The 25,903-nt window shown below is 46.6% G+C and overlaps 1 protein-coding gene across 1 annotated transcript in view; it reads right to left on the reverse strand.

Moving 5' to 3' along the window:
* The window catches only part of LOC311120419 (solute carrier family 45 member 4-like), a 65,288-nt gene extending 40,745 nt beyond the window's left edge, over positions 1 to 24,543 (reverse strand). Inside the window, exons 1-2 of the mRNA XM_084157845.1 lie at positions 24,441 to 24,543; positions 22,671 to 22,792 (exon numbers count right to left, since the gene is read on the reverse strand). The gene's annotated coding sequence lies outside the window, so the exon portion shown is untranslated. The remainder of the gene's footprint in view (positions 1 to 22,670; positions 22,793 to 24,440) is intronic.
* Positions 24,544 to 25,903: the final 1,360 nt, after the last annotated feature.

Genomic DNA, 25,903 nt, shown 5'->3' on the forward strand with positions numbered 1-25,903 from the left:
CACTGGGTCTTCTGTGACCCATCACTGAAACTTTACACCTTTTATCCTTTTGTAAGCTATAATCAATAACCACTATTATAACACTATTGTCACGCCCTGGCTCTGGGGACTCTTAAATATTGAGCCAGGGTGTGGACTTGTTATGTTTAGTTTTCATTGGGTCTGTTCTAGATCGTGCATATCTATGTTGGCCAGGGTGGTTCCCAATCAGAGACAGCTGTAGCTCGTTGTCTCTGATTGGGGTCCATACTTAGGCAGCCTTTTGGCACTTTAGTATTGTGGGAATGTTGTTCTGTATAGGTTTGTGTTGGTGAACCTTTAGACTTCACGTATCGTTTTGTTGTTTTTGTTGTTGTTGTAAAGTACTCATTAAAAGATGTACGCCTATCACGCTGCGCCTTGGTCTGCCTCTAATAACGATCGTGACAGAAGATCCCACCAAAACAGGACCAAGCAGCGTGTTCAGGAACAAACGCCGGGTAAGGAACAGGAGGTTACTCTAGTGGATATCCTCCTCGGTTGGGGGAAGATCACGGAGGAGGAGGCCGTCCGCTACCGGAGGGCGATGAGGGAGGATGCCCAGGCAGGAGAGGAGAAGCGGCGCCAACCGGGCCGTCGTCGGACAGGCGAGAGGCAACCCCAATAATTTTTTTTTGGGGGGGGCACACGGCATGGACGACGGGGCTGCTGGAGGCAGCTACAGGGCGAGTTTGCGGACTAGGAGAGGAGGCCACCAGGTTACGGGGGCCATTGGTCATGAGGGGGAAGGAGAGTGTAGAGGCACGGCGAGAGGTACTGGGGTGTGTTACCAGTCCGGTCCGGCCCGTTCCTGATTCCCGCACAAGGCCAGTGGTGTGTGTTCCCAGTACGGTCCGGCCTGTTCCTGTCCCTCGCACCAAGCCTGTGGTGCGCGTCGCCAGCCCGGTCCGGCCTGTTCCTGCTCCCCGCACCAAGCCTGTGGTGCGCGTCGCCAGCCCGGTCCGGCCTGTTCCTGCTCCCCGCACCAAGCCTGTGGTGCGCGTCGCCAGCCCGGTCCGGCCTGTTCCTGCTCCCCGCACCAAGCCAGTGGTGCGCGTCGCCAGCCCGGTCCGGCCTGTTCCTGCTCCCCGCACCAAGCCAGTGGTGCGCGTCGCCAGCCCGGTCCGGCCTGTTCCTGCTCCCCGCACCAAGCCAGTGGTGCGCGTCGCCAGCCCGGTCCGGCCCGTTCCTGCTCCCCGCACCAGGCCAGGGGTGCGCGTCGCCAGTCCGGCCCGGCCTGTCCCTGTCCCTCGCACCAAGCCTGTGGTGCGCGTCGCCAGCCCGGTCCGGCCTGTTCCTGCTCCCCGCACCAAGCCAGTGGTGCGCGTTGCCAGCCCGGTCCGGCCTGTTCCTGCTCCCCGCACCAAAACAGTGGTGCGCGTCGTCAGCCCGGTCCGGCCCGTTCCTGCTCCCTGCACCAAGCCAGTGGTGCGCGTCGCCAGCCCGGTTCGGCCTGTTCCTGCTCCCCGCACCAAGCCAGTGGTGCGCGTCGTCAGCCCGGTTCGGCCTGTTCCTGCTCCCCGCACCAAGCCAGTGGTGCGCGTCGTCAGCCCGGTCCGGCCCGTTCCTGCTCCCCGCACCAAGCCAGTGGTGCGCGTCATCAGTCCGGCACGGCCCGTGCCTGTTCCACCGGTGATCCACTCCGGAGCAAGAGCAATCCGCTCCACCGGTGTCCAGTCCAGCTCCGGCCAGCGGGACCAGACCAGGGGCGCTACGGGGGGTTAGCGAGAGAGTGGTGGTCACGCCCGGAGCCTGATCCGCCTCCGAGGCGGAATGCCCACCCGGCCCCTCCCCTGTTGTGTTTGGTTGGCGCGGTCGCAGTCCGCGCCTTTGGGGGGGGGGGGGGGTACTGTCACGCCCTGGCTCTGGGGACTCTTAAATGTTGAGCCAGGGTGTGGACTTGTTATGTTTAGTTTTCATTGGGTCTGTTCTAGATCGTTCATATCTATGTTGGCCAGGGTGGTTCCCAATCAGAGACAGCTGTAGCTCGTTGTCTCTGATTGGGGACCATACTTAGGCAGCCTTTTGGCACATTAGTATTGTGGGATCTTGTTCTGTATAGGTTTGTGTTGGTGAACCTTTAGACTTCACGTATCGTTTTGTTGTTTTTGTTGTTGGTGTAAAGTACTCATTAAAAGATGTACGCCTATCACGCTGCGCCTTGGTCTGCCTCTAATAACGATCGTGACAACTATACTAGCTAAGCAGCCTTAAGATGCATCAAACCAGGGATAGCACATCTTTGAACACAGTGACAGTTACAATGTCTTCCAGTAAGATTCGAAATTAGAATGCCAATCACATCTCAGAACCGAGCACATTTTCAGAACACGACTGACTGCGGGGGCACGACAAAGATGGTGGATGAAAGAAGAGGTCTTTCTCAGAAAATAATGCTCACAGTTCAGGTATACTTAAGGGGTGGCTCTCCCAAAGTCAACAATGTGATAGCAGCTGGGTCTGGTCTACATAGTTCATTGACTGTATATGAACCAGACATTTTTTTGGGTGTGGGATGCCTCGCTTCCTCTTCCGTCTTTGGGCAGAATAGGAGCTCCGGTAGCAGTCAACCAAGACGTGTTAGCACCTGGAGGGCCGTGGAGGTTAATTGCATTGTGAGCTGACTGGGGAGGCTCTCTGGGTTAGGCCTAGCTCTCACACGGCCCGTAAGTCAGTCGTGAGTGAGAGAGAGGGGAGAGGGGGATAGAGAGAGGGGATAGGGGGATAGAGAGAGAGAAAGAGAGAGAGAGGGAGAGAGAGAGAGAGAGAGAGAGAGAGAGAGGGACAGGGGAGAGAGCGGAGGGACAGGGGAGAGAGCGGAGGGACAGGGGAGAGAGAGGAGGAGAAACAGGGGGAGAGAGGAGGGACAGGAGAGAGAGAGGAGAGACAGGGGGAAAGAAGAGACAGGGGGAGAGAGAGAGAGGAGAGACCGGGGGGAGAGAGAAGAGACCGGGGGGAGAGAGAGAGGAGGGACAGGGGGAGAGAGAGGAGGGACAGGGGGAGAGAGAGGAGAGACAGGGGGAAAGAAGAGACAGGGGGAGAGAGAGGAGAGACAGGGGGGAGAGAGAGGAGAGACAGGGGGAGAGAGAGGAGAAACGGGGGAGAGAGAAGAGACAGGGGGGGAGAGAGGAGAGACGGGGAGAGAGAGAGGAGAGACGGGAGAGGAGAGACGGCGGAGAGAGAGAGAGAGAGAGAGGAGAGAGGGGATGAGAGAGGGAGGGGGGAGAGAGAGGAGAGACGGGGGGGGAGAGGAGAGGGAGAGAGAGAGAGGAGAGACAGGGGGGAGAGAGGAGAGGGAGAGAGAGGAGAAACAGGGGGGAGAGAGGAGAGGGAGAGAGGAGAGACAGGGGGGAGAGAGGAGAGGGAGAACATGCTGAAGGGAGGCTGAGGGTACATAGAGCTGTGACTGTACATGAGGTGGCCAGGGTTTCAGAAGGACACTTCTACATATGAATGAGTGTGTCCTGGAACTGTTGGTTTAATGCATGCTCCATCTGAGATTACACTATCCAATGTCCACATTAACATTAAAATGTCTCTCCCTCACTCTGACACTACTGTAAGTCTCAGATTTGTAACCAATGTAAGAGAAACTTCACATTTCAGGCATTTAGCAGATGCTCTTATCCAGAGCAACTTACAGGAGCAATTAGGGTTAAGTGCCTTGCTCAAGGGCACATCAACCGATTTTTCAACTAGTCAGCTCAGGGATTTGAACCAGCAACCTTTCAGTTACTGGCCCAACATTCTTAACCGCTAGGCTGCCTTCGCCATACCAATCTACAGTAGCTCACCTAGTCACATGAAAAGGTAAGGTAATACAGTAATGTAATACTTTTTCACTGTAATGTTCAACCACTGTAGCATTTCCACTACAGCCTACATTATGCTACAGTGGTAAAAAAATAAAAAATAAATAGACTATTAGTCCTTTTCAAGAATGCTGTTGCCAGGCAGAATAATGATCTCCACGTTCTAGTCTCTTCTCCACTGAACGCTATTGAGAGTGAAAAGCAAACAAAAAGGCCTCGGCAGAAACATTCTGTCGGTACGAGCAGAACAGGCTCAGACTCAGTGTGAGTAAAAAGACCCTGTTACTACCTGCCCTCCCAGCCTGCCTGCCGCAGGACGGTTACATAACACAGTCACATGGTACTGCCCCCTCCACCCTGCACCACCACCACCACCTTTATCACACCAGGAAGGGGGCTGGGGTCCTGGGAGGCTGTGGAGACTGCTGGGAGCAGTGTGTGTGTGTGTGTGTGTGTGTGTGTGTGTGTGTGTGTGTGTGTGTGTGTGTGTGTGTGTGTGTGTGTGTGTGTGTGTGTGTGTGTGTGTGTGTGTGTGTGTGTGTGTGTGTGTGTGTGTGTGTGTGTGTGTGTGTGTGTGTGTGTGTGTGTGTGTGTGTGTGTGTGTGTGTGTGTGTGTGTGTGTGTGTGTGTGTGTGTGTCCGCGCAAGTGTGTGCGTGTGCAAGTGTTATGAAAGGACACAGAATCCTCAAGGCCAAAACTAAAGCTTTTGGTTATGTAAGACAAAGTGTTAAATCTACATATTTCTGTAGACTGATATATGACAAGGTTATGTAGCCTAGGCCTATTGAGTTCAAAAGGCCAAAACAAAACTACACTGAACAAAAATATAAATGCAACATGCAACAATTTCAACGATTTTACTCAGTTACAGTTCATATAAAGGAAATCAGTCAATCTATGGATTTCACATGACTGGGCAGGAGCGCAGCCATGGGTGGGCCTGGGACGGCATAGGCCCACCCACTGGGGAGCCAGGCCCAGCCAATCAGAATGAGTTTTTCCCCACGAAAAGGCTTTATTACAGATAGAAATACTCCTCAGTTTCATCAGCTGTCCGGGTGGTTTCAGACGATCCCGCAGAAGCCGGATGTGGAGGTCCTGGGCTGGCGTGGTTACACGTGGTCTGCGGTTATGAGGCCAGTTGGACGTACCGCCAAATTCTCTAAAACGACGTTGGAGGTGGCTTATGGTAGAGAAAACATTTTAAAGTGGCATTTTATTGTCCCCAGCACAAGGTGCACCTGTGTAATGACCATGCTGTTTAATCAGCTTCTTGATATGCCACAGCTGTCAGGTGGATGGATTATATTGGCAAAGGAGAAATGCTCACTAACAGGGATGTAAACAAATTTGTGCACAACATTTTAGAGAAATAAGCTTTTTGTGCATATGGAAAACTTCTGGGATATTTTATATCAGCTCATGAAACATGGGACCAACACTTTACATGTTGCGTTTATATTTTTGTTCAGTGTAAATTGGGACCAAACTTGATATTTTGTCAAGCTTACAGTCTTGAGTGGCAGAATGGGGCCAGGGAAGGACCTTCAGTTCTAGAACACTGGGAGAGATAGCCTTCAATGTCAGGTCACCCAACACCAGCATTCATAGAAGTTCAAATACTATAACCTCCTATGTTACCCAACTAGGGATAAACAGTTGTTCACATGTAGCTCCAAAACAGAAGTTGTAACTTCATGTTCTCTCAGGGGGGAATTAAGATCAGTATGATGATAATGTCTATAGATCTAGATAGGATACAGTTTATCCTTAGAGACTCATTATCATGGCATCTCTAGAAGTTGTTTGTACTTGTAAGTATGTAGCCTATATGTGTGTGTGTGTGTGTGTGTGTGTGTGTGTATACGTGTGTGTGTGTGTGTGTATAAGCGTGTGTGTGTACTACTTGACTGACCCAAATAGAGGCCCAGATATGGATTACACAAGGCAGACTGTGGAGTCGGGAGGCCAGCTAACCAACCAGGCAGGCAGGGGGAGGACAGGGGGAGGACAGGGGGAGGACAGGGGGAGGACAGGGGGAGGCCAGGGGGAGGACAGTGGGACAAATAACCACCACCCACAACACACCCAGAGAGAGCTGGGCTGGGCAGACTGGTGACGCCTTATTCATGATTGGCCATTTATATTTGAATTGTTGTCCAATGGCATTGATGAGGACAGCAAGGCTGTATACACATTGATCAATTCATCTATGATGGTGTATTTGATGAGCCACCTCCAAGCCATGAGCCATCTGACCTATCGGAGTGTGTTGCATGGTGGCCATATTGTAAGCTGGGTGACTCACTGACTGTCCATAGAAATTATTGATATTTGCTGAGCTAGAGGTTAGACGGTCGGCTTAGGGGGGTAAGCTGCTGTAACCTTCTGATCACAGAGCCATTTACAACTCACTGCCCCGCATACCACATCTCTCTAGGTCAGGTCACAGCATACCACATGTCTCTAGGTCAGGTCACAGCATACCACATCTCTCTAGGTCAGGTCATAGCATACCACATCTCCCTAGGTCAGGTCACAGCATACCACATCTCTCTAGGTCAGGTCACAGCATACCACATGTCTCTAGGTCAGGTCACAGCATACCACATGTCTCTAGGTCAGGTCACAGCATACCACATGTCTCTAGGTCAGGTCACAGCATACCACATCTCTCTAGGTCAGGTCACAGCATACCACATCTCTCTAGGTCAGGTCACAGCCTACCACATCTCCCTAGGTCAGGTCACAGCATACCACATCTCTCTAGGTCAGGTCACAGCATACCACATGTCTCTAGGTCAGGTCACAGCATACCACATCTCTCTAGGTCAGGTCACAGCATACCACATGTCTCTAGGTCAGGTCACAGCATACCACATCTCTCTAGGTCAGGTCACAGCATACCACATGTCTCTAGGTCAGGTCACAGCATACCACATCTCTCTAGGTCAGGTCACAGCATACCACATCTCCCTAGGTCAGGTCACAGCCTACCACATCTCCCTAGGTCAGGTCACAGCATACCACATGTCTCTAGGTCAGGTCACAGCATACCACATCTCTCTAGGTCAGGTCACAGCATACCACATGTCTCTAGGTCAGGTCACAGCATACCACATCTCTCTAGGTCAGGTCACAGCATACCACATGTCTCTAGGTCAGGTCACAGTATACCACATCTCTCTAGGTCAGGTCACAGCATACCACATCTCCCTAGGTCAGGTCACAGCCTACCACATCTCCCTAGGTCAGGTCACAGCATACCACATCTCTCTAGGTCAGGTCACAGCATACCACATGTCTCTAGGTCAGGTCACAGCATACCACATGTCTCTAGGTCAGGGAAAAATAACTGACCCTCCAGTTCCACATACAGTACACGCAGAGTGATCGATTGCACTGAAACGTGAAAATGAAAACCCTCTGTTAAAAACAAGCAGGCCCGCCAGGATCGTTCAAGGTGATGCAGCCGTCTTCCCCTAACAACAACATAAGAACCACGTTCAAAAGTAACAAAGCAGAAGAAAATGAGGCTAAAAACAACTCTACGAGTTAGGCTTAGGCTCCGCCCAGCGAGGACACAATATTCTGGCCAGAGTGTGTGGACAGCACCCCCATGGTCTGATCTGGGAGCTCCTGATAAGACACACCACCACTTCCGATAAGGCCAAACCGAAACCTCCAGCACAGCGTCGGGTTGACCTAACTGACAGCCACACGTACAGTACCCACACACAGACGCAATAATCAACTGCAGCCTATTTTTAGAATAGAATAGGCTACTATCTACAACAAGAAATGGCCCTGTGGCAGTCTCATGTAGCCCGCCTTTAATCAACATATAATAGATACAGAGCGTAACTATAGATTAACACTAAAGTGGTGTTATTGCATGCACCATTCAATGTAGGCTAACTTCCCCCATCTCATCCTGGCTATTCAGTATGGTGAAACGTGCATTTAATTGGTTTTCCCAGAGCCTGGTGGTGACATCAACTCCAGGAACTTTAGCTACAGATAATATTTTTTTTCGCTATGCTAATACCCTCTGCTCTGTTTAATCCCAGCTTTCCCAGCATGCTCCACACAGGACACAGCACAATGAGCAGACAGACAGAAAGACACTGACTGACGCTGTTAAAGGCCATAGTGTTACACAACTGCTGACCAACACATAAATGGCAAGGTACTGTAGGGGCAGTAGGGACTGTAGGGACTGTAAGGACGGTAGGGAATGTACGTCAGTAGGAACTGTAGGTCAGTAGGAACTGTAGGTCAGTAGGAACTGTAGGTCAGTAGGAACTGTTGGTCAGTAGGGACTGTAGGTCAGTAGGTACTGTAGGGACTGTAGGTCAGTAGGAACTGTAGGTCAGTAGGAACTGTTGGTCAGTAGGGACTGTAGGTCAGTAGGGACTGTAGGTCAGTAGGTACTGTAGGGTCAGTAGGTACTGTAGGGACTGTAGGTCAGTAGGAACTGTTGGTCAGTAGGGACTGTAGGTCAGTAGGTACTGTAGGGACTGTAGGTCAGTAGGGACTGTTGGTCAGTAGGGAATGTTGGTCAGTAGGGACTGTTGGTCAGTAGGGACTGTAGGTCAGTAGGGACTGTAGGTCAGTAGGGACTGTAGGTACTGTAGGGACTGTAGGTCAGTAGGGACTGTAGGTCAGTAAGAACTGTAGGTCAGTAGGGACTGTAGGTCAGTAAGAACTGTAGGTCAGTAGGGACTGTTGGTCAGTAGGGACTGTTGGTCAGTAGGGACTGTAGGGACTGTAGGTCAGTAGGGACTGTAGGTACTGTAGGGACTGTAGGTCAGTAGGGACTGTAGGTCAGTAAGAACTGTTGGTCAGTAAGAACTGTAGGTCAGTAGGGACTGTTGGTCAGTAAGAACTGTAGGTCAGTAGGGACTGTTGGTCAGTAGGGACTGTTGGTCAGTAGGGACTGTTGGTCAGTAGGGACTGTAGGGACTGTAGGGACTGTAGGTCAGTAGGGACTGTAGGTACTGTAGGGACTGTAGGTCAGTAGGGACTGTAGGTCAGTAAGAACTGTTGGTCAGTAAGAACTGTAGGTACTGTAGGGACTGTAGGTCAGTAGGGACTGTTGGTCAGTAAGAACTGTAGGTCAGTAGGGAATGTAGGTCAGTAGGGACTGTAGGTCAGTAGGGACTGTAGGTCAGTAGGGACTGTAGGTCAGTAGGTACTGTAGGGACTGTAGGGACTGTAGGTCAGTAGGTACTGTAGGGACTGTAGGGACTGTAGGTCAGTAGGGACTGTTGGTCAGTAGGGACTGTAGGGACTGTAGGGACTGTAGGTCAGTAGGGACTGTAGGTACTGTAGGGACTGTAGGTCAGTAGGGACTGTAGGTCAGTAAGAACTGTTGGTCAGTAAGAACTGTAGGTCAGTAGGGACTGTTGGTCAGTAAGAACTGTAGGTCAGTAGGGAATGTAGGTCAGTAGGGACTGTAGGTCAGTAGGGACTGTAGGTAAGTAGGGACTGTAGGTCAGTAGGGACTGTAGGTCAGTAGGTACTGTAGGTCAGTAGGTACTGTAGGTCAGTAGGGACTGTAGGTCAGTAGGGACTGTAGGGACTGTAGGTCAGTAGGTACTGTTGGTCAGTAGGGACTGTATGTCAGTAGGGACTGTTGGTCAGTAGGTACTGTAGGTCAGTAGGGACTGTAGGTCAGTAGGGACTGTAGGTACTGTAGGGACTGTAGGTACTGTAGGGACTGTAGGTCAGTAGGTACTGTAGGTCAGTAGGGACTGTAGGGACTGTAGGGACTGTAGGTCAGTAGGTACAGTAGGGGCTGTAGGGACTGTAGGTCAGTAGGTACTGTAGGTCAGTAGGGACTGTTGTCAGCTGGGACTGTAGGTACTGTAGGGACTGTAGGTTAGTAGGGACTGTAGGTCAGTAGGGACTGTAGGTCAGTAGGTACTGTAGGGGCTGTAGGGACTGTAGGTCAGTAGGGACTGTAGGTCAGTAGGGACTGTAGGTCAGTAGGGACTGTAGGTCAGTAGGGACTGTAGGTACTGTAGGGACTGTAGGTCAGTAGGGACTGTAGGTCAGTAGGGACTGTAGGTACTGTAGGTCAGTAGGGACTGTAGGGACTGTAGGTCAGTAGGGACTGTTGTCAGCTGGGACTGTAGGTACTGTAGGGACTGTAGGTTAGTAGGGACTGTAGGTCAGTAGGGACTGTAGGTCAGTAGGTACTGTAGGGGCTGTAGGGACTGTAGGTCAGTAGGGACTGTAGGTCAGTAGGGACTGTAGGTCAGTAGGGACTGTAGGTACTGTAGGGACTGTAGGTCAGTAGGTACTGTAGGTCAGTAGGGACTGTAGGTCAGTAGGGACTGTAGGTCAGTAGGTACTGTAGGTACTGTAGGTCAGTAGGGACTGTAGGTACTGTAGGTCAGTAGGTACTGTAGGGACTGTAGGTCAGTAGGTACTGTAGGTCAGTAGGTACTGTAGGTCAGTAGGTACTGTAGGTCAGTAGGGACTGTAGGTACTGTAGGTCAGTAGGGACTGTAGGGACTGTAGGTCAGTAGGGACTGTAGGTCAGTAGGTACTGTAGGTCAGTAGGGACTGTTGGTCAGTAGGGACTGTTGGTCAGTAGGGACTGTAGGGTCAGTAGGTACTGTAGGGACTGTTGGTCAGTAGGGACTGTAGGTCAGTAGGTACTGTAGGGACTGTAGGTCAGTAGGGACTGTTGGTCAGTAGGGACTGTTGGTCAGTAGGGACTGTAGGTCAGTAGGGACTGTAGGTCAGTAGGTACTGTAGGGACTGTAGGGACTGTAGGTCAGTAGGGACTGTTGGTCAGTAAGAACTGTAGGTCAGTAGGGACTGTAGGTCAGTAGGGACTGTTGGTCAGTAAGAACTGTAGGTCAGTAGGGAATGTAGGTCAGTAGGGACTGTTGGTCAGTAGGGACTGTAGGTAAGTAGGGACTGTAGGTCAGTAGGGACTGTAGGTCAGTAGGGACTGTAGGTCAGTAGGGACTGTAGGGACTGTAGGTCAGTAGGTACTGTTGGTCAGTAGGGACTGTATGTCAGTAGGGACTGTTGGTCAGTAGGGACTGTAGGTCAGTAGGTACTGTACGGGCTGTAGGGACTGTATGTCAGTAGGGACTGTTGGTCAGTAGGGACTGTATGTCAGTAGGGACTGTAGGTCAGTAGGGACTGTAGGTCAGTAGGGACTGTAGGTCAGTAGGGACTGTAGGTCAGTAGGGACTGTTGGTCAGTAGGGACTGTAGGTCAGTAGGGACTGTAGGTACTGTAGGGACTGTAGGTCAGTAGGTACTGTAGGTCAGTAGGTACTGTAGGTCAGTAGGGACTGTAGGTCAGTAGGGACTGTAGGGACTGTAGGGACTGTAGGTCAGTAGGGACTGTAGGTCAGTAGGTACTGTAGGTCAGTAGGGACTGTTGGTCAGTAGGGACTGTTGGTCAGTAGGTACTGTAGGGACTGTTGGTCAGTAGGGACTGTAGGTCAGTAGGTACTGTAGGGACTGTAGGTCAGTAGGGACTGTTGGTCAGTAGGGACTGTTGGTCAGTAGGGACTGTAGGTCAGTAGGGACTGTAGGTCAGTAGGTACTGTAGGGACTGTAGGGACTGTAGGTCAGTAGGGACTGTTGGTCAGTAAGAACTGTAGGTCAGTAGGGACTGTAGGTCAGTAGGGACTGTTGGTCAGTAAGAACTGTAGGTCAGTAGGGAATGTAGGTCAGTAGGGACTGTTGGTCAGTAGGGACTGTAGGTCAGTAGGGACTGCAGGTCAGTAGGGACTGTAGGTCAGTAGGGACTGTAGGGACTGTAGGTCAGTAGGTACTGTTGGTCAGTAGGGACTGTATGTCAGTAGGGACTGTTGGTCAGTAGGGACTGTAGGTCAGTAGGTACTGTACGGGCTGTAGGGACTGTATGTCAGTAGGGACTGTTGGTCAGTAGGGACTGTATGTCAGTAGGGACTGTAGGTCAGTAGGGACTGTAGGTCAGTAGGGACTGTAGGTCAGTAGGGACTGTTGGTCAGTAGGGACTGTAGGTACTGTAGGGACTGTAGGTACTGTAGGGACTGTAGGTCAGTAGGTACTGTAGGTCAGTAGGTACTGTAGGTCAGTAGGGACTGTAGGTCAGTAGGTACTGTAGGTCAGTAGGGACTGTTGTCAGCTGGGACTGTAGGTACTGTAGGGACTGTAGGTTAGTAGGGACTGTAGGTCAGTAGGGACTGTAGGTCAGTAGGTACTGTAGGGGCTGTAGGGACTGTAGGTCAGTAGGGACCGTAGGTCAGTAGAGACCGTTGGTCAGAAGGGACTGTAGGTCAGTAGGGACTGTAGGTCAGTTGGGACTGTAGGTCAGTAGGGACTGTAGGTCAGTAGGGACTGTAGGGACTGTAGGTCAGTAGGGACTGTAGGTCAGTAGGGACTGTAGGTCAGTAGGGACTGTTGGTCAGTAGGGACTGTTGGTCAGTAGGGACTGTAGGTACTGTAGGGACTGTAGGTACTGTAGGGACTGTAGGTCAGTAGGGACTGTAGGTCAGTAGGTACTGTAGGTCAGTAGGGACTGTAGGTCAGTAGGGACTGTAGGTCAGTAGGGACTGTTGGTCAGTAGGGACTGTTGGTCAGTAGGTACTGTAGGGACTGTAGGTCAGTAGGGACTGTAGGTCAGTAGGTACTGTAGGTCAGTAGGTACTGTAGGTCAGTAGGGACTGTAGGTACTGTAGGGACTGTAGGTCAGTAGGGACTGTTGGTCAGTAGGGACTGTAGGTCAGTAGGGACTGTAGGTCAGTAGGGACTGTTGGTCAGTAGGGACTGTGGGTCAGTAGGGACTGTTGGTCAGTAGGGACTGTAAGTCAGTAGGGACTGTAAGTCAGTAGGGACTGTAGGGTCTGTAGGTACTGTAGGGACTGTAGGTCAGTAGGGACTGTAGGTACTGTAGGTCTGTAGGTCAGTAGGGACTGTTGGTCATTAGGGACTGTAGGTCAGTAGGGACTGTAGATCAGTAGGGACTGATGGTCAGTAGGGACTGATGGTCAGTAGGGACTGTAGGGACTGTAGGTCAGTAGGGACTGTAGGTCAGTAGGGACTGTAGGGACTGTAGGTCAGTAGGGACTGTAGGTCAGTAGGGACTGTAGGGACTGTAGGTACTGTAGGGACTGTAGGGACTGTAGGTCAGTAGGGCCTGCAGGTCAGTAGGGGAAGTAGGTACTGTAGGGGGAGTAGGTTCAGTATGCTTTCCACCAGACACTGGGAGATGAATTCACCTTTCAGCAGAACAATAACCTAAAACACAAGGCCAAATATACACTGGAGTTGCTTACCAAGATTACATTGAATGTTCCTGAGTGGCCTAGTTACAGTTGACATACATCTGCTTGAAAATCTATGGCAAGACTTGAATTCAGGCTGTAACACAACAAAATGTGGAATAAATCAAGGGGTATGAATACTTTCTGAAGGCACTGTATATAAAAAAAAATATCCTGCAGCTAAGTCTATCATTTTATACTTCTGTAAATCTAGCCTAATGCATATTAAGATTAAAATAGACATGCAACCGAGGTCAGGTTATTATAAAACCAACCCCACGTGTAACTAAAACAAAACTGTTGAATTCCATCATCGGACACAGCTGGCTAAACTGTATGCGGCGGAAGGAGAGAGATTTGAAAAATCATCCATATTTAATTCCTTAAAATCATTACTCAACTGAGTATGCTGCTCTGGTGCTCTCCATAAGATGTTCCATGACAAATCCACGTCAAACCAGGCAGATGTCACAATCACACTAGAAATATAATGAAATACACTGAGCATACAAAACATTAAGAACACCTGCTCCTTCCATGCACCTCAATATTAGGAAGGTGTTCCTTATGTTTAGTATACTCAGTGTAGATTCTATTTCTATGGTATCTGTGTGTAAGCTAGGCTATGTCATCATCACCCATCTATTCTTAATCTAAACCATGGACAGTTGACAATTCACAACACAAAAACTATTCTGGTTATCATAGCTCACTAACAATTCCACATTCAACTGAATTACAAAACAAAACCAGTAACTTTAGGCATATCTTGAAAATTCTCAATTCTCTACATAGGCTATTCCCACACTGGGGTACGCGCATTACCGTCGGGGGTACACCCAAATAAAAATGTGATTCACATTTTCAAACAGTCCATTTAGATTTTCCGACGGGGCTATACATTTGGGTGATGTTTTTTTCTCCCCTGAGTAGCCTCGTTTCACTGCCAAAAATAAAATTAAACCATCTAGTGTTCAGCGAAATAACAACACAATGTCAAATACAGGTAGCCTGGTCAAATAATGAACAGCCAATCACATTAACCGTTACTCTCTCGCGGGAATTCCACTAACGGTCTGTATGTAGCCAAACGTAGCTGCTGCTCATTCCGTTTGCTCGAAAATTGATAAATGGTTAATATAAGTAAGGCCCGCGTCCATAGAGACACATACCAGCTCTACTGGCAATACTGCTACTACCAGCAGCACTACACCTGCACCTGTCGACGACACAAGTTGTTCTGCTTCCACCAGCACATCCAATGCTAGCATCAGTAATTCTACACTGACTTTTTTTGTGAATCTGATGCAGCCGAAGAGCTACTGCCCCCTTACCCGGGAAAGCACCGAACAGACAGGGATGTTGGACCATCGAAGAGGTGCAAATATGATGAGAACTACGTTGAGTTTTTTAAATTAAGACTACTTTCGAGTAGTAAGACATGTATAAAAGCAACAGATACCATTAATAAGAAGGGGCTAGGAGCGTCTTATATGGTGAGCTACCGAGTGGCTAGGACAGGCAAGCCCCATACTATTGTGGAGGACTTCATTCTTCCTGCTGCCGCGGATATGGCTGGGACAATGCCGAAAAAACTATACAGACAATGCCTTCATCAAACAACACTGTTTCACGACGCATCAGTGACATGGCAGGAGATGTTTTGAAACAATTACTGCTTTGCATACAAACCAGTGAATTATATGCGTTACAGCTGGATGAGTCAACAGACGTAGGGGCCTGGCACAGCTCCTGGTATATGTCCGTTATGTTTATGGGGGGTCAATTAAGGAAGACATCCTCTTCTGCAAACCACTGGAAACCAGGAGAGGATATTTTTAAAGTACTGGACAGCTTTGTGACATCAAATGGACTTTGGTGGTCAAGATTTGTTGCTATCTGTACTGATGGCGCAAAAGCCATGACAGTGAGACATAGTGGAGTGGTAACGCGCGTGCAAGCAGTTGCTCCCGACGCCACTTGTGTACACTGCAGCATCCACCGAGAGGCTCTTGCTGCCAAGGGAATGCCTGACAGCTTGAAAGACGTTTTGGACACTTAAGTCAAAATAGTTAACTTTGTTAAAGCAAGGCCCCTGAACTCTCGTGTATTTTCTGCATTATGCAATGTTATGGGCAGCGACCATGTCACGCTTATACAACATGCAGAAGTGCGCTGGTTATCAAAAGGCAAAGTATTGACACGTTTATTTGAATTGAGAGACGAGTTTAAAGTTGTCTTTACTGACCATCATTTTTCACTTGTCTGACCGCTTGCATGATGACGAGTTTCTCACATGACTGGCCTATCTGGGTGATGTTTTTTCTCACCTGAATGATCTGAATCTAGGATTACAGGGACTCTCTGCAACTATTTTCAATATGGGGGACAAAATTGAGGCTATGATTAAGAAGTTGGAGCTCTTCTCTGTCTGCATTAACAAGGACAACACACGTCTTTCCATCATTGTATGATTTTTTGTGTGAAAATAAACTCAAGTTTACGGACAATGTCAAACGTGATATTGCGAAGCACCTGAGCGAGCTGGGTGCGCAATTATGCAGGTACTTTCCCGCAACGGACGACACAAAACTGGATTCGTTTTCCCTTTCATGCCCTGCCTCCAGTCCACTTACTGATATCTGAACAAGAGAGCCTCATCGAAATTGCAACAAGGGGTTCTGTGAAAATTGAATTTAATCACAAGCCACAGCCAGATTTGTGGATAGGGCTACGCTCAGAGTATGCTGCCTTGGCAAATTGCGCTGTTAAGACACTGATGCCCTTTGCAACCACGTACCTATGTGAGTGGATTCTTGGCCCTCACTAGAATGAAAACTAAATACAGGCACAGACTGTGTGTGGAAAATGATTTAAGACTCTCTCCAATACAACCCAACATTGCAGAGTTATGTGCATCCTTCTCATTAACCTGTGGTGAGTTATTCACAATTTTTTTATGAACAAATAAGGTTTTATATGTAAGAGGGCTAAATAAAGAGCAAAATTATTGTTTATTATTATATTATAATTTGTGCCCTGGTCCTATAAGAGCTCTTTGTCACTTCCCACGAGCTGGGTTGGGACAAAAACTCACACTCATTCTTATGTTTAATTAATGTATCGTATAGTGTGTGTGTGGCAGGCTTACAATGATGGCAAAAAACAACATTTGAGAGTGCGCTGACCCTGGTGCTAGAGGGGGTACGCAGCTGGAGGTTGAATGTTTGAAGGGGTACGGGACTATAAAACGTTTGGGAACCACTGCTCTATATCATCACTACATTTACAATGAGCCACCTGCGTGTAAAAATGGCTACGTCTCGTATCAACCCCATCCAGATAGATCTGGCCCAGGTAAACACTACAAGGGAACATTTCATACCAAACCAGCCACAGTGCATTTGTTGTCTGAGAGGAGATGTTCTCACTCGCTAGCTGGCTGCTGCCTTAATGTTGTTGTTGAACCGCTGCCAAATCCTGTCACCCAAGCCTCTGAGTGAGCTACCTGGGTTGGAGTGGAGACACTTTATTTGAGGGAGGGAGGGAGGGAGGCAAACCTCCCGCTTCTCTCATTTCAAGAGGGGCATGAGAACACAAAAAGACCTGAGCAGTCTGTCTCCATGGAGAACGACACAGAGCCATGAATCAATCTAGTGACTGTATCATCAACAATAATCAGGTATCACCTCACCAGACACACCCATTAGTTAATCTAGTGACTATCATCAACAATACTCAGGTATCACCTCACCAGACACACCCATTAGTTAATCTAGTGACTATCATCAACAATACTCAGGTATCACCTCACCAGACACATCCATGAATCACCTGGGGCAATCAAAGGCTTAGCGCCTTGAGAAAGTGAAACAGTAAAAACCAACTGCACCCTGTAGATACTTCCTTGTTTTGAGGATCCTCCCTATCTGCTCATAGCGAGAAGAGGACCTAGACCTATTGTTGTCCACTTCTGAGATGCCGGTCTACCGGTGTACTACAGACAGACATTACAGCCCGCGGCAACAACAGGCAGCAGTCAGGTCTGTTCGGTCACAAAAACAAGAGTCAAAGAGCTGACAAACATCACAGCCAGACAGGAGAGAGAAAAGAGCTCCTCCCTCGTCACTGTGACCTGTTATTAGCAGGCGTTATTCATTACTGAGAGCTTTTAAATATCCTTAGAGGAGCGCCCAGCCAGGAATACAGTCCAGGGATAAGATTGACTGGCTTTGCTCTTCAGAGGCTAACTGGTCACATGCAGAGGGAAGAAAGAGAGCAACGTTGTCGTTCATCACACGCACACAACACGGGAGAAATATCTCACGTGCGGCTGATCTCTCCTCATGTTGTATTTGAATAAGTGTCCTTTTGTCAAACTCATCAAAAACAGTGACCGATTTAGACCTGGGACACCAGGTGGGTGCAATTAATGATGAGGTAGAATAGAAACCGGCAGTACTCCGGACTTGGTAGGGTAAGATTTAAATACCCCTGGTCTATAACATGGTCTATAATAACTAGTATAATACCTACAGTGGGGAGAACAAGTATTTGTTACACTGCCGATTTTGCTAATTACAAAGCATGTAGAGGTCTGTAATTTTTATCATAGGTACACTTCAACTGTGAGAGACGGACTCTAAAACAAAAATCCAGAAAAACACATTGTATGCTTTTTAAGTAATTAATTTGCATTTTATTGCATGACATAAGTATTTGATCACCTACCAACCAGTAAGAATTCCGGCTCTCACAGACCTGTTAGTTTTTCTTTAAGAAGCCCTCCTGTTCTCCACTCATTACCTGTATTAACTGCACCTGTTTGAACTCGTTACCTGTATAAAAGACACCTGTCCACACTCAATCAAACAGACTCCAACCTCTCCACAATGGCCAAGACCAGAGAGCTGTGTAAGGACATCAGGGATAAAATTGTAGACCTGCACAAGGCTGGGATGGGCTACAGGACAATAGGCAAGCAGCTTGGTGACAAGGCAACAACTGTTGGCGCAATTATTAGAAAATGGAAGAAGTTCAAGATGACGGTCAACCACCCTCGGTCTGGGGCTCCATGCAAGATCTCACCTCGTGGGGCATCAATGATCATGAGAAAGGTGAGGGATCAGCCCAGAATTACACGGCAGGACCTGGTCAATGACCTGAAGAGAGCTGGGACCACAGTCTCAAAGAAAACCATTAGTAACACACTACGCCGTCATGGATTAAAATCCTGCAGCGCACGCAAGGTCCCCCTGCTCAAGCCAGCGCATGTCCAGGCCCGTCTGAAGTTTGCCAATGACCATCTGGATGATCCAGAGGAGGAATGGGAGAAGTTCATGTGGTCTGATGAGACAAAAATATAGCTTTTTGGTCTAAACTCCACACGCCGTGTTTGGAGGAAGAAGAAGGATGAGTACAACCCCAAGAACACAATCCCAACCGTGAAGCATGGAGGTGGAAACATCATTCTTTGGGGATGCTTTTCTGCAAAGGGGACAGGACGACTGCACCGTATTGAGGGGAGGATGGATGGGGCCATGTATCGCGAGATCTTGGCCAACAACCTCCTTCCCTCAGTAAGAGCATTGAAGATGGGTCGTGGCTGGATCTTCCAGCATGACCATGACCCGAAACACACAGCCAGGGCAACTAAGGAGCTCCGTAAGAAGCATCTCAAGGTCCTGGAGTGGCCTAGCCAGTCTCCAGACCTGAACCCAATAGAAAATCTTTGGAGGGAGCTGAAAGTCCGTATTGCCCAGCGACAGCCCCGAAACCTGAAGGATCTGGAGAAGGTCTGTATGGAGGAGTGGGCCAAAATCCCTGCTGCAGTGTGTGCAAACCTGGTCAAGACCTACAGGAAACATATGATCTCTGTAATTGCAAACAAAGGTTTCTGTACCAAATATTAAGTTCTGCTTTTCTGATGTATCAAATACTTATGTCATGCAATAAAATGCAAATTAATTACTTAAAAATCATACAATGTGATTTTCTGGATTTTTGTCCGTCTCTCACAGTTGAAGTGTACCTATGATAAAAATTACAGACCTCTACATGCTTTGTAAGTAGGAAAACCTGCAAAATCGGCAGTGTATCAAATACTTGTTCTCCCCACTGTATATTGAACAAAAATATAAACGCAAAAAAATAAGTATAAAAATACTTATTTTCCACCATAATTTGCAAATAAATTCATAAAAAATCCTACAATGTGATTTTCTGGATTTTTTTTCCTCATTTTGTCTGTCATAGTTGACGTGTACCTATGATGAAAATTACAGGCCTCTCTCATCTTTTTAAGTGGGAGAACTTGCACAATTGGTGGCTGACTAAATACTTTTTTTCCCCACTGTATGCATCTGTTGGTTACAGATACCTTAAAGAAAGTGGGCTTCACAATGGGCCTCAGGATCTCGTCCCGGTATTTCTGTGCATTCAAATTGCCATTGATAAAATGCAATTGTGTTTGTTGTCCGTAGCTTATGCCTGCCCATACCATAACCCCACCGCCACCATGGGGCACTCTGTTCACAACATTAACATCAGCAAAACGCTTGCCCACACAACGCCATACACATGGTCTGAGGTTGTGAGGCCAGTTGGACGTACTGCCAAATTCTCTAAAACGATGTTGGAGGTGGCTTATGGTAGAGAAATACAATTTTAATTATCTACCAACAGCTCTGGTGGAAATTCCTGCAGTCAGCATGCCAATTGCGCACTCCCTCAAAACTTGAGACATCTGTGGCATTGTGTTGTGTGACAAAACTGTACATTCTAGAGTGGCCTTTTAATGTCCGCAGCACAAGGTGCACCTGTGTAATTATCATGGTGTTTAATCAGCTTCTTGGTATGCCACACCTGTCAGGTGGATGGATCATCTTGGCAAAGGAGAAATGCTCACTAACAGGGATGGAAACAAATTTGTTCACAAAATGTGAGAGAAATAAGCTTTTTGTGCTTTTTTTGGTTACTTTTATTTCAGCTCATGAAACATGGGACCAGCACTTTATACGTTGCGTTTATTATTTTGTTCAGTATAGAATGATAACTATAATAGACTAAGGTGGAACATTAAGACACTTTGCTAACAGTGCAAAGCAGGACACCAGATGAAATGGTTGACATGGCAGACAGGACAGGACAGGAGCAGTGTTTATCTGACCTCTACATTAGAACCAGGGCTATTATTAAACCTCAGTAGAATCATGCTGCATGCATGTCACCTGATGTTGATTTAGAGGTACAACAATGTGTCTGCCTGGCCGGAGTCAGGTCTGCTCTCGATCAGCAGTCACTGTGACATCAACGAGTAAACACAGACAAAAACAAACCATTTTAGCCTGATTTACATTACAGCCTTATTCTACAACTGATTAATTGTTTTTTTCCCTCATCAATCTAGACTAAATACCCCATAATGACAAAGCGAAAACAGATTTTTCTATTTTTTTGCAAATTTATTAAAAATAAAAAACAGAAATAGTATTCAGACCCTTTGCTATGAGACTCGAAATTGAGCTCTGGTGTATCCTGTTTACATTGACTACCCTTGAGCTGTTTCTACAACTTGATTTGTGTCCACCTGTGGTAAATTAAATTGATTGGACATGACCTGAAAAGGCACACACCTGCATATATAAGGTCCCACAGTTGATGTTGCATGTCAGAGCAAAAACCAAGCCATGAGGTCAAAGGAATTGTCCTTAGAGCTCCGAGAGAGGATTGTGTCAAGGCACAGATCTGGGGAAGGGTACCAAAAATGTCTGCAGCATTGAAGGTCCCCAAGAACACAGTGGTTGCCATCATTCTTAAATAGAAGAAGTTTGGAACCACCAAGACTCTTCCTAGAGCTGGCCGCCCAGCCAAACTGAGCAATCGGGGGAGAAGGGCCTTGGTCTGGGAGGTGACCAAGAACCCGATAGTCATTCTGACAGAGCTCCAGAGTTCCTCTGTGGAGATGTGAGAACCTTCCAGAAGGACAACCATCTCTGCAACACTCCACCAATCAGGCCTTTATGGTAGAGTGGCCAGATGGAAGCCACTCCTCAGTAAAAGGCACATGAATATAGCTATGCAGCGATGCTCCCCATCCAAACTGACAGTGCTTGAGAGAATCTGCAGAGAAGAATGGGAGAAACTCCCCAAATACAGTTGTGCCAAGCTTGTAGCGTCATTCCTAAGAAGACTCAAGGCTGTAATTGCTGCCAAAGGTGCTTCAACAAAGTACTGAGTAAAGGGTCTGAATACTTATGTAAGTGTGATATTTCCGTTTTTCATTTTTAATACATTTGCAAAGATTTCTACAAACCTGTTTTTGCTTTGTCATTATGGGGTCTTGTGTGTAGATTGATGAGGGAAAAAATTAATGTAATCCATTTTAGAATAAGGCTGTAACGTAACAAAATGTGGAAAAAGTCAAAGGGTCTGAATACTTTCCAAATGCACTGAACATCAGATCTTCTGTTGTGGTTAAACAACATCCCATTGTAATTAGACCTACTGACCCTAGAATGGACAAAAATGACATCGCGCAACTTCACAAGAGAAAGCCGGCAAGGATAAAGTAATAGACTGTATAATTCAATACACTTAGTGTCTGTTGGAATCTCAGTGAAGTGGGTGGGGTTATCGGAGGTCAATATCTTTGCTGAGCTGGAATCCACACTGAAACGTGTGTTATAATGAAAAGATGACAGGCACAACACTGACCTGGTACAGCGGGGCAGGGGATTGGCCCAACCTGTACTAACCTGTCCTATTGTTATTCTTATTATTAAATCATCTGGACGATATGCCCTAATATCCAACATCTCCCACAACAACAAGTTAAGAAAAATATTCCAACTATAGGCCTAGGAGTAGGGCTATCATTTCTAAACTCACTGTCCATTTAAGATTCTGATGAAACGATAGAGGCTCTTAAAATAAAAGAATTAGACCTGGTCAGAAGCATACAACCAAAGACAAGATAAGATAGCCTAAAACTAAACGTATCATTGTTTTTAAAGAGATGCGTTTCGCCCATTTAGGGTGATTTCACATGCCTCCACATGGAGCAGTCAGCCAGAAAGGTTTAATCAGCAGTTTTAAGCTGCAATGAGGAACACAAAGTGCTGGAGGGACAAGTCGTGTCAGGGTGCAGCCCAGTGACTTCTGTGGTTATGGAAGAAGATTTCCACTAAAGCTCCGACAGTAACCGTTCTGTCATGTGTCGTTGAGGCTTTATTCAGGGATGTTGACGCAACATAGAAAGTCTGCAACGAATGAAGAACAAGGGTCTGTGGTTGCCTGGCTCTTGTCATCTTTCTGCTGTGGTGCGAGTCTGCCTGCTGACCCAGCAGGAGTGTTTAGAAATCAATACCATTAATGGGAAGTAAAGGTTTCACTTCATGACTGGCGTCCACACGCAGTCGAGCTGAAACCAGAACGGACCAGCACACCCCGCATCACTACAGTTACAGGTCAGGAGAGTGTGTGAGAGGGTGTTTTTGGTTTTGATCTGGTATCTAACCTGAATAGTTAATGAGTTGTAAAAACATCCAAACAGACTCACCAAAAAGGCCTTAAAAGCTTCATACAGTAACCTCTGCAGACGACGGTGTGCAGCAGTAGTGCTTCCAAAGACGTGGTACTCCTAGTCCTTTTGGAAAAGAGGAGTAGTGGTCTTCATGGCACCTGCGAAAGACAAACAAAGCATTGTGGTTAGGTTAGCACACATTTCTGAAAAGCAAAGAAGAACACAGTGCATCACCGCCCTCGAGGCACTTGGGTAATCAGCAGGAGAGAAAAACATACCGCAGGCTCTCTCTACCCTGCGATTTACATCTGATTTCAATGTCCTCCACAGAACACACCCCTTCCCTGACATTAACCTGTACGCTGCAGTAAATATAGACTAATAAATATAGCAGACGTCAAGTACTTGTTAGTGTAATGCCAAGACATCCACAATCATTCATGTAATTGTGTTGTTCTCTCCTAGCCTTGTAGTTGAGTGATACGTATAATCTATAGGCTAGATAGAGTATATAGCATTATAGAATAGACTATAATGATAGATATTCTATAATAATAGATATTATATCATGATAGATATTCTATCATGATAGACATTCTATTGTATTCTGTTCTAGACAGGACAAACGATGCAAGGTGCCCCTACTTGTTAGTTTTATATGTAGGCTCTGAATTAACTACTAGGCTAGTATGGGGGAAGGGATTCTCAACCATGTAATGGGTAACTTTTCAGGTAAAGAGCTGGACTGTGGGCTGCTTGATTTGTTTACACAGCTGAAACACACCCTTGAGTGAATACTACAGGTGTATCATTTTTACTGTGCTATGCTGAAGAGTAAAAGCTAGAGGTACCACCATATTTTGACAAACTGGTCAACAAACAAACTTGGTTGCTTTTACAGTGTTATTAATTGGCCTATTTGACGGATTGAAATAGGCCATTTAGAACGTGCTTTGATTATAAATTGCGTCAAATCACCTTATACATACATATTGCTAATTTGGAGACTATTGTTGATTGCAATTACACAATAAAGCAATTGTACAGGAGAGGGCGTGGGTTTTAACTTTTTTTTGCCACGGCTGTATTGCGAACGTAGTAGGTACAAAATGATGCGAGCCTAAAAATTGTGTAATACATTTTTGGATTCATGCCATGACAAAACATGGCTAAAATCTTGTGAATTTATATTTGTATTAGTAATGCATAACAATGTTATTTTGTGAAAACACATGCAAAACATATAGGCTACTTTTTACAGGCGCCCGCGCACCTGTCCAGTAGCTAGAGTAGTTGAACGGGATGACACCGTAGAAAATAGTAGCTAGCTCTCGTGGAATATAGACTGCTTTTTAAATAATTATAATAAAAAGGGTTATATGAAAATGTTATTGTATTATATGAAAAGGTTAACGTGACAATTTGTAATTGACAACTGTCCAATTAACGTTATGCCACCTTCCGTCTACTAGGGCCACTGTCAACAGCATCACCGAAGATAGCTGCACGACCACTCAGAATCATTATCTAATTAAACCCGCTGTGTATTCAACGTTATCAACAAACTTGAGGTTGTCAGTTCGTTCATTCTAGTACAGTGTAATAGACATTCATAAGGAAACGCGTTTATTATAGCCTACCACGGAATTTACAGACATTTTGGTGTCGCTTGTTACACAAGTATATAGCATTGCTACTGTAACGGTCAATCGAAACCTTTTGCTGCAGCAAGTAACCTGCGATGCTTGGTAACGATAGTTGGTCAATAATAATAATGTAATCTTTTAAAACATGCATTATCCTTACCCAGTTTTCGTTATCTCTTTCCTTCTTCGTAACTGTTGCGATATTGTTTTTACGTCCCCTCGGAAGGTATTTTGGTGCATCGACTGGATCCTCTGGGACGTCTCGCAGCCCGTCAAGCCACAGCTTTAATACGCCTTTGAAGGAATATCTGTCGGAAATAAGCGTACAGCCAGCTTCCGCTGACGGAGTGAGTGATTTGCATAAAGGGGCGGAGTTTGTGATTTAAAGAGGAAAATAAAATCATGTTGGGCGTGTCCAAAGAACCTCTGCATAATCTCACATAATCTCATGTTACTTCAATAGATGAACCTCTGCATTGACACTAAATACTATAACATTGTTAATAAACAGTTATTAATTTGTTATTATCAGAAAAACGTAACCAGGTAAAGCAACAACAACAAAACATTGTATAAAAGGATGATGTATTATCCAGGCATTGAATTTCTCCTCATGTTTCATCCAGAGTATAGCAGTAGGCCCCTCATGCCATTTCAAGGATCAATAGTAGTCTCCCCTTCAGAGGGATGCTGGCCTGTATTTTACAACATAAAGTAGGTATCAATTAGTTGTTACAATAGCGTGCTACTGACACAAAGGCCTAAAGATGGAACTGTGTTGCAAAATACTTTCATGTGTTATCCACTGGGCTCCACTGGGCTCTAAATAACTTGTACAATATATACAGTACCAGTCAAAAGTTTGGACACACCTACTCATTCAAGGGTTTTTCTTAATTTTTACATTGTAGAATAATAGTGAAGTCATCAAAATGATGAAATAACACATATGGAATCATGTAGTAACCCAAAAAGTATTAAACAAAATCAAAATATATTTTATATTTGAGATTCTTCAAATAGCCACCCTTTGCCTTGATGAAAGCTTTGCACACTCTTGGCATTCTCTCAACCAGCTTCATGAGGTAGTCACCTGTAATGCATTTCAATTAACAGGTGTGCTTCTTAAAAGTTAATTTGTGGAATTACTTTCCTTCTTAGTGCGTTTGAGCCAATCAGTTGTGTTGTGACAAGGTAGAAGATAGCCCTATTTGGTAAAAAAAACAAGTCCATATTATGGCAAGAACAGCTCAAATAAGCAAAGAGAAATGACAGTCCATCATTACTTTAAGACATGAAGGTCAGTCAATATGGAACATTTCAAGAAATGTGAAAGTTTCTTCAAGTGCAGTCACAAAACCGCCAAGCGCTATGATGAAACTTGCTCTCATGAGGACCGCCACAGGAATGGAAGACCCACAGTTACATCTCCTGCAGAGGATAAGTTCATTAGAGTTACCAGCCTCAGAAATTGCAGCCCAAATAAATGTTCAAGTCAAGTCACAGAGACATCTCAACATCAACTGTTCAGAGGAGACTGTGTGAATCAGGCCTTCATTGTCAAATTGCTGCAAAGAAACTACTACTAAAGGACACCAATAAGAAGAAGAGACCTGCTTGGGC

Source organism: Coregonus lavaretus (assembly GCF_964263955.1).
Source record: "Coregonus lavaretus genome assembly, chromosome: 3".
Lineage (NCBI taxonomy): Eukaryota > Metazoa > Chordata > Actinopteri > Salmoniformes > Salmonidae > Coregonus > Coregonus lavaretus.